The following is a 10,162-nucleotide window of genomic DNA, read 5'->3' on the forward strand; positions in this document are numbered from 1 at the left end:
CTCTACCACTTGAGCCACAGTGCCACTTCCGGCTTTTTTCTTTTTGCTTATGTGGTGCTGAGGAATCAAACCCAGGGCCTTGAGCATGCAAGGCAGGTGCTCTACCACTGAGCCACCTTCCCAGCCCCTACACTGACATTTTCTACCCTAGTATCATAATCTTTTATGGTTCTGTACAGTGAGATTCCTCTAAAATTCTAATGAGACATGGAGGCGGGCTCATCAAAGCCATCAATTGGGAAGACAATGATCATCTAGGCAGGTGGTCACAGAAGACTTTCAACAGCCTAATAACTCATGGGTCAATTCCAGTATTTGTATTTACCTTGGATGATCAAAAGTACAATAAGACTTTTAATGCTAAGAAATCCTGATATTGAGTACCTGGATCAAGCCATACCTGAAGCCAAAATAGTCTAGATTTTATCATTACATGTGTCAGTCAACTTCCCTTCCCCTGCTTTTAACTTCTGTGGGTTTAAAAGTTCCCCATTCTTGATTAATCCTGCTGCTTTCCAGTTGTTTGTAACTGCAAGAGATCTGGGACTGTGCCATTCATCCAGAAAGGACAATTGCTTCCACAGCCTAGATCTGGATTTAGATGTTTGTAGCAGGTTTTCATTTCTATAGGTCAAGAGGCACAAAGTGGTCTATGTCAAGAACCTACAAGTCTGGATTGCAGAACTGAGATGACCTTTGGGTGAGTCACACTGAGCAGTTCTAATGAGCAAGTATTCATTCCTCATAGGTTTAATGGCAGAAAGCTGTTTCTGCATCCCATAATATAGCATTTTGGAAGTTGGCAGTGAGGCCTCTCTGCCAGCTCACCAACAGACAGACAGACAGACAGACATCTCAGAGAGGTGCCGGTGGAAGGTTGTGGACAACAGATAGTTAGAGAGGAGGGACAGCCATCAACTGAAGGCCTACTGTGTGCTGCCCATCCATACAATGATCCTGACTATGCCGCAGGCTCATTCACACACTGTAAAGGTGACGTTCAAAGTCAGAGATATTAAGTAATTTCCCAAAGTCAATGGTTAAGTCTGCATCCAATGAGCATTCTGCCATTCAAGCCACGTTCCTCCATGAATGAAAATAACTCTTCTTATAATTCCCTTCCTTCTTTCTTTCTTTCCTTCCTTCCTTCCTTCTTTTCTTCCTCCCTTCCTCTCTTCCTTTTTTCCTTCCTTCCTTCCTTCTTTTCTTCTTCCCTTCCTCTCTTCCTTTTTCCTTCCTTCCTTCCTTCCTTTTTCCTTTCTTTCTCCCTTCCCCCCTTTTCTCTTTTCTTTTGTCAGTCTCAGGGCTTGAACTAAGGGCCTAGGTGCTGTCCCTGAGCTCTTTTGCTCAAGGTTAGCACTCTACCACTTTGAGCCACATATACACTTCCTTTTGCTGGTGGTTCATTGGAGATAAGAGTCTTACAGGCTATCTTGCTTGGGCTGTCTTTGAACTCAATTCTCAGATCTCAGCCTTCTGAGTAGCTAGGATGATAAGTACGAGCCACCAGCATCCAGCCAAACTGTTATTATTACACCTCTCAAACATAACTGTGTAAAAAAGGGTGCCTTCCAAATTGTACCTCACCTCTGCAGCTCAGATGGTTTGGCTAAGCTTTAGATAAATACGCCTGGTACTATGGCTTTGGGCCAGCCAGAGTTGGAACTTCCTTGTCTTTCCACACTGCACTAATCAGCCCCAGCAATAGTTACTGTTTATCTATCTTCAAATTTTAATGACAGACAATGCCTGCCCCCATTGTGATTCAAGGCACAAACACTCCCCTTGACAAACACTCTAATCAACTTAATACTGCCCAGAGCAATGCTTAGATGCTTTTTTGGCAGAACTGAGATTTGAACTCAGGGTCTTTCATTTGACAGGCAGGTACTCTATCACTTGAGCCCCACCTCCAGCTCTGGTACACAGATTCCTAACAGGTTCACCTCTTCATCCCTTTCGGGTTTTTGGTAGAAAGCAATCACTACTTCTTAGTTTATTCTTTTTTTTCGTTTGTGTGTGCCACTATTGGGGCTTGAACTTGGAATTGAGCACTGTCCCTGAGGGTATTTTGGCATGCTACTATTTGAACCAAAGCTCCGCATCCAGTTTTCTTCTGGTTCATTAGAGAAAAGAGTCTCATGGACTTTCCTGCCTGGGATGTCTTTAAACTATGATCATCAAATCTCAGCCTCCTGAACAGCTAGGATTACAGGTGTGAGCTACTGGTGCCTGACTCTGTTCTTATAATAAGAAATTCTAGGCTGGACGCTGGCGGCTCACACCTGTAATCCTAGCTACTCAGGAGGCTGAGATATGAGAATCGTGGTTTAGAGCCAGCCAGGGAAGGAAAGTCCATGAGACTCTTATCTTCAATGAACCAGCAGAAAACCAGAGTGATGTTGTGGCTCTAAGTGGTAGAGTGCTAGCTACCTTGAGCAAAGAGCTTAGAGACAGAGCCTGGGCCTTGAGTTCAAGCCCCATCACTGAACCCCCCCCCCAAAAAAAAAAGAAGAGAAAAAGAAAAAGAAAGAAAGAAAGAAAGAAAGAAATATGGAAGGAAGGGAAGGGTAGGGTAGGGAAGGGGAGGAAAGGGAAGGAAAGGGTGGGAGGGAGGGAGAAGGGGGGAGGGAGGAAGGAAACAAGCAAGCAAGCAAGCAAGCAAGCTAGGAAGTTTCCACATAGGTTCTGAAGGCTCTCCTGTTCTTGTCTCTGCTCTGGGATTGCACTCTATTTCTCTGAACCAGAGGCATGCCTATTCTCTCCTCTCCTATTCTCTCTGCCTCTGCTCTCCTTGGATTTATGAGTATTTCTGGAGTGTTCTCTGCCTCTGGCTGAGGAGGTCAATACAGCCCTCTGCTTTTTCAAGGTGATCTCAACCCCTCAGTGCCTCAGATTAAGAAAGGAGAAGATGAGAGAACAGAAGCACCTCTCAGGAGCTCAGTTTCCCCATCAGAAGGGGATGGGGGTTAGACTACACAAGGCCAAAGGCCCTCACTTGCTCTCCCATGACTATCACCACGCGTAGCTATTCACTCATAAAAGCTGTTGGCAGTCAAGAATGATGCATGGTGGGAGAAGTAGATGTTTACCTGGGGTTTAGACCAGACAGTCTTCTCCTCCAAGGAAGACACAGCCCAATGGAGGGCCACATCTCTCCCCTCACAGAAGAACATGATGGCGTCCTTCCTGGAGCAGCATTTCGAGCCCCTCTACTCTCATCTCTAGTGTGAGCAAGCCAGAAGAAGGGCTTTCTTTAGAGGCTGGCTAGCAGAGGCCATGCTTCCATCATTTCTTAGATCTTGGCAAAGCCATTACTCCAAAGACAATGCTCTATGTCCCATCTTACAGTCCATAAATCTATTTATACGTAAGAATAGAAATGAATACTATCTGCTGGGAACGGTGGCTTAGGTCTGTCATCCTAGCTACTCAGGAAGATGAGATCTGAGGATCCTGGTTCAAAACCAGACCAGGCAGGAAAGTCTGTGAGACTCTTATCTCCATTGAACCACCAAAAGAGCCAGAAGTGGAACTGTGGTTCAAGTGGTAGAATGTGAGCCTTGAGTGAGAAAGCTTGGGGTCAGTATCTAGGCCGTGAGTTCAAGTCCTCGAACAAATATAGATAGATAGATAGATAGATAGATAGATAGATAGATAGATAGATAGATAGATAGACAGACAGATGAAAAATTGAAAATTAGAGATAGACATTGGAACCTGGCATGTACTTCCTTTGCAGTTCACTCTTCATTCTGGCAATAGGGAGTGATTGAATACTTGGGAGGAAGGAAGGGAGGGAGCTGTAGGAACTGGAGTCTGGCAACCATGCTCTCTCTGCTTATGACTGGAAGGTGTATGGAGACTAGAGGCAAGGAACCAGGCAGCAGACTGCCTCGTCTCCTCTCCCAGGACTCTGTAACAAGGCATTGATTTAAGGCAGCACATAGCTGCCACTGTTGGGAGAAAACAGAGGGGGAAAATAGATGTGAGAGAATTCCAAATTCTTTATTCAGATTTTTTAAAGTGGGCTAAAAGTTAATGTGAGAGTTAGGCACTGGTGGCTCACACCTGTAATCCTAGCTACTCAGGAGACTGAGACCTGAGGATCATGGTTCCAAGCTAATTCAGGTAGGAAAGTTTGTGAAACTCACTTATCTCAGATTAACAACCCAAAAGTCCAGAAGTGGAGCTGTGGCAAGCACTAGCCTTGAGTTAAAAAAAAATGAAGTGACAGTGCCCAGGCTTTTAGTTCAAGCACTGAGACTGGCACACAGAAAGAAAGATGATGAGGAGGAACAAGAGAAGGAGAAGAAAATGAGGAGAAAGAGGAGGAGGAGAAGACAAAAGAGGGGGAGAAGGAGGAGGGAGTAGGAGAGAAGAGGAAGGAGAGAAAGGTGGGAGGAAGAGGAAGGAGGAGAAAGAAGGAGGAGGAGAAGGAAGAAGGAGGAAGGAGAAAGAAGGAAAGAAGAGGACAGAAACAGAGGAAGGAGGAGGAGGAAGAGAAAATGAGGAAGAGGAAAAACAAAGAAGGCAGGAAAGAATGAAGGAGGGATGGAAGAAGGGAGGGAAGGGAAGGAAGAAAAGCTAGGAAGGGAAGGAGGGCGGAAAGGAAGAATGGAAGAAAGGGAGGAGAATGTTTTGTCTTTTTCTTTACTATACCCACTATAAACCAACAATCAGTGTTGTGGGGCTGATCTGTGACCCTACAGTCTGCCAGGAGTGCTCCCTGTCTGTCATGAGAAGACCCTGTAGGATGTAAGTCTTCTGCTGATATGTCTCACTGCTTCAGACTCAGCCTGAGTGTTATTACTACCCATATATTTACCTTCCCATAGGGTCTATGTGCTGATGGAGGTGGTTTTGCAGGGCTGTGGAAACCCCATTTCTACTTCACATGATGATAGAGATGAGACCTCCTAAGAGCATGCACACTACCATCATTACCTGAAGAACTCAATGAATGCTTTGCACCACTGGGAAGGAAGGCAAGGACTATAAAACTCACCCCACAGCTCAGCCATCAAGGTTACAAAACTGAGTGTGGGGTCACACAAAAAGGTTGAGAAAGGCCTGACTTCTGTACTCCTCACCTCCTCTCAGTATCCCCTAATAGCTCAATCCCTTCATAAAGAGAATTCCAACAAGTAAGAGCTAATTCAGAGATTAGAACCATGATTGCATCTATTTTTATTTTTATTTTGTGCTTGTCCTGGCGCTTGAACTCAGGGCCTGGCTAGTATCCTTGGTCTTGTCTTTTTGTTTTGTTTTCTTTCCTTTTTGGTCAATCATGGGGCTTGAACTCAGGGCCTGGATGCTGTCTCTGAGCTCTTTTTGCTCAAGGCTAGCGCTCTACCACTTTGTGGCACAGCACCACTTCCAGTTTTGTGGTGGTTCATGAGTCTCATCGACTTTCTTACCAGGGCTGGCTTTGAACTGCAATCCTCAGATCTCAGCCCCCTCAGTAGCTAGGATTACAAGCATAAGCCCCCAGGGCCTGGCTGACCAACATAATTTTGAAGACCCGAGTTCTGTCCATTTCATTTCCATATAGTTCACCTTAGTCTGGTGTCTAATTCCATGTGATTCCTAAGTAAAATACAAATTAGAATTCATAAATGAGCTTATGCTGTTTGAATGGACATCACCAAATATAGCTCCAGGTTATATATTTGGAAAGCTGGCTTCATGAATCTTTTTATCCTAGTACTCAGAAATCACAATGGTAGCCTGGAAATAATACCAAGATACAGAGGACAAGCTGACACTTTTGTTCACAGTGTGTTTAATTCTATTGAGGAGAATGGGATAAAAATCCTAGAAAAAGCCAGGCACCAGTGGCTCATGCCTGTAACCCTAGCAACTCCGGAGGCTGAGATCTGAGGATCACAATTCAAAACCAGCCCAGGCAGTAATGTCTGTGAGACTCTTGTCTCCAATAATCCACTAGAAAAAACAGGAAGTGGTGCTGTGGCTCAAGTGGTAGAGCGCTAGCCTTAAGCTGAAGAGTACAAGGACAGCGCCCAGGCCCAGAGTTCAGGCCCCACGACTGGCAAAAAAAAAAAAAAATCCTAGCCATCATCTCTTCTCCCTCTATCTAAAGTTCCTGGCCTGTTTCTTGGTTCTCATATAATTTCACATGGTAGTCCTTAATCTACCTGATTAGCACTCAGAATGTTTTATATCAGAGATGTGGAAAGTGAGATCGCTGTGGTATGAGTGCACACACACACACACACACACACACACACACACACACACACACACACACGTTCACACGCTGAACACTTAATCCCCATCCTCTAAGTATTAGAAAGTGGTGACTCGGGGAGGTGTTTAGGCCAGGAGGGCCCTGACCTTGTGGAGAGATTAATGCTATCAGAAAGGAATCTAAGGGGAGTCTGACCCCTGATGTCCATGTTCAGCAAGTGTCCATCCCCTTCTAGAAGATGCTGTGTTCCAAGCCCCATGTTGGAAGTCAACTATAGCATCATTTGACAATTGAGCTTTTGACAACTGGGCCATGAACTAATCTCCATTTTCAAGGCAACAAAACACAAGTTTCTCTTGTTAATAAAGTGTCTAGCCTCTGGTATTTTGTTATAGTCATACCAATGGACTAAGATGACAAAGATGGGTCCCAGAGCCATGGTGTACACTGTGGTGGCTCTCCTAAATATCCAACAATGTGCAAGTGGATTTGGAGGTGAATACAGGGCCCAAGCTAGAAGGGTTTGGAGATGAATGCCATGAGGAGTCTTGCTTCTTTGTAAAGGAAGCGTTAGGCAATGGGTTCTGTGAGAATAAAGTGGTAGGGAGGGAAAACAACTGTGTTCTCAGCAATTGCAGTCAGGACTTAGAATCAGCTGAAATGGAGCCTCAGTTAGACATGCTGAGCAAAGTGTGAGAAAGAAACAAGAGGAAAGGCCAGCCTTGCTGTGAACTTGTAAAGATGCTGGGTGAATTCTGTACCTCTCCTCAGATGCTGTAGAAGGCAGAATGTGTGGGGTGATGCTCTGGAATCTGGCAGGAGAAATCTCTCCAGGCAGCAAAGGTTCAGGAACCTATGTGGCTTCTCTGAACAGCCTCTTGTAAAATGCAAGAAGAGAGAAATGATCAAATGATCTGAAGCCCAGAATTTACACTCAGGAAGGAATGAGCATAGAAAGATCTGGAAAGTTCAGAGACTGTCCATGTAAAGAGTCAAAAAAGCATGTTCAAGCTGAGCACTAGTGTCTCATACCTGTAATCTTAGCTACTCAGGGAGGCTGAGATCTGAGGATCATGGTTCAAAGCAAGGCTGGGTATACAAATCTATGAGACTCTTAGCTTCATCTAACCAGTCAAAAAGCAAAGCCAGGGGGCTGGGAAGATGGCTCAGTGGTAGAGCGCTTGCCTTGCATGCCTGAGGCCCTGGGTTCGATTCCTCAGCACCACATAAGCAAAAAAAAAGCCAGAAGTGGCGCTGTGGCTCAAGTGGTAGAGCGCTAGCCTTGAGCTGAAGAGCTGAGGGACAGCGCCCAGGCCCAGAGTTCAGGCTTCACGACTGGACCCCCCCCCCAAAAAAAAGCAAAGCCAGAAGTGGAGATATGGCCCAAGTGTTAGAGCCCTGAGCAAAGCTAAGCAAAGCAAAGCTTTTAAGCTAAGCAAAGCTCAAAGTCTTCAGTTCAAGTCCTAGTACCCCTGCAAAGAGCCAGAAATGGAGGTGTGGCTCCAGTGGCACAGCACCAGCCTTTAGCGAAACAGCTAAGTGAGAGCACAAAGTCTTGAGTTCACGCCCCAAGACCAGCATGCACACATGCATGCATACAAGTGTGCACATACATGCACACACATACACATACATACACAAAGTGTGCTGAGGACAGAAAAGCAAGTTGTGACCAAGTAACCATATGGTGATTAGCAAAGGATAGAAAGAAGCTTCTAGAAGGCATGCCAGAGATTTCTAGGGTTACCCATCCCCTCACAGGCCCAGAGTACCTGTGGGACCTATGGGGCTCCTTTCCCAGAGTTGTTCTAGTTTCTGATCCCCACATTCTGCCACAGAATTCCTCTGCCACACCCCCCGCCCCCCGCTCTGGCTCCGAGGGCCAAGATGTGCCTCAGGCCACCACAATGCAAGCCTTGTTTGTATAATGTCCACATACAGTGAATTCCACAGGCAATCTGAAGGTGGGAGTTATGGAGGCGTGGCTTCCTCCGGTCAGATTTCAAAGGATGCTTGCAAAAGCCTTGACGACCAGGCAGGGTCCTACTTCAGGGACAGAGCTACTATAGAGAGCAGGCTGTGACACTGGAGTCTTATCAAGGTCTCTGCTAGGACAATATTGAGAGGACTGATGGAAAACCCAGCTACACACACACACACACACACACACACACACACACACACACACACAAGCACAGAGCTACAATGTACAGCCTTAACCTAAAGAAGTCATAGGCATGAAATTTCAGCAAGAGCGGAAACTTGAACATCACCTAGGAAAGTCTTTCTGAGGCCTTGAGTGTTCACGAAATGGAATTTCATTAAGATGACCCATCTCCAGCCTTGAGATTTAATGTTGCTTACTCTGTTGGATTTTGGAGACTTAATGGCTATTCCTTTCTTCTGTTCTATGTAGCCTTCTAGAAGTGGGGATGTCCATTCTATGCCAATCCACCATTGCATTTTAGAACTATACATTGGGCTCTGCTGGCGGACAACTTCAGAAGGAAGCATAATTTAAAGCTGGTCTATATGTGACTTAGGTCATACTGGGGATTTTAGACTTTAAAGTTGATGCTGGAATAAGTGGCAAAGTTTACTTTTTTGTGGGTGGAGGGATGGGGAATACTAGAATGAAGTTAATGTGTCTATTTTGTTTTCTTGTTTTTTTTTTTTTTGGTCATGGGGCATGAACTCTAGGTCCAGACACTGTCCCTCAGCTCTTCAGCTCAAGGCTAGCACTGTATCACTTAAGCCACAGCACCACTTCTGGTTTTCTGGTGGTTAATAGGAGATAAGAGTCTCATGGACTTTTCTACCTGGGCTGGCTTTGAGCCATGATCCTGAGATCTCAGCTTTTTGAGTAGCTAGGATTACAAGTGTGAACCACTGGTGCCAGGTGAGTTAATATGTTTTGCCAGTAGAAAAGACATGAGTTTAGGGGCACAAATGAGTGCCATTGTCTGAATGTCTGTCTTACAAAATATATGTCTCCCTCTAGTCCCTTCCCAGTGTGGGGGGGTGGGGTGGGGGGGAGAGAAGGCTGTCACCTGTTAGGAACCATTTGGCCATAAGGGCTGCCATTATTAAGGGACTTGACAGAGTAGAAAGTTATATGCTTCACAAAGAGACAGTCTAAGATGGAGGATTCGTTATAGCACTTTATTGTCCAACATTGAAATTAATATTTTATTAATGTTTCACTTTATTTATATAATTGATTTCTGGCCACTAATATCTCATTTCTGTAGCTACTCAAGAGGCTGAGACCTGAGGCTTGCTGTTCAAAGCCAGTCTGGACAGAAAAGACTGTGCAATTCTTATCTCCAATTAATCAGTAAAAAAAGGCCAGAAGTGAGGCTGTGGCTCAAATGGTAGAGCACCAGCCTTGTGAGTAAAAGATAAAGGACAGTGCCCAGGTCCTGAGTTCAAGTCCCATAACTGGCACCAGGAATAAACAAATTAAAAATGTCTTAAATATATAGTGAGAGAAGAATGAGCCTGGGAAAAGCAAGAGGACAAGGCCAATGGGACTGGAGAAGAATATAGAGATTGCTAAGCATGAACTCCAGTGTTTGAATGGGCAAACTAACAGCCAGGAGATAGAGACAAGGTCACAGAGCTGATGGAGATTCTAGTCTAGCCCAGGCTGTCTCCTGTCTCAGTGCAAGTGCATTATGGTCTTTTATAGTGCAACCCTGCTGTGCTCAGGACAGGCAGCAAGCCCTACCTCTTCTGTGTACATGCAGACTTCCAGGTTGTGTAGGTTAAGGACCTGGACAGTAAAGTGGATTTTCAGTTCCTGGGTATCTCAAAAGGAACTCACCAAGGCTAAGTTTATTTCTGCAGAAGAATGTGCCATCAGTCAAAAAGCTGGCAAGCAACCACACAGAGCAGGCTGGCTGGCTGCTCCCTTTTTATCCCTGATCCAGCAGGCCCCACCTCTCTGGT

Source organism: Dipodomys ordii, unplaced genomic scaffold (assembly GCF_000151885.1).
Source record: "Dipodomys ordii isolate 6190 unplaced genomic scaffold, Dord_2.0 Scaffold4, whole genome shotgun sequence".
In the NCBI taxonomy this organism is placed as follows: Eukaryota; Metazoa; Chordata; class Mammalia; order Rodentia; family Heteromyidae; genus Dipodomys; species Dipodomys ordii.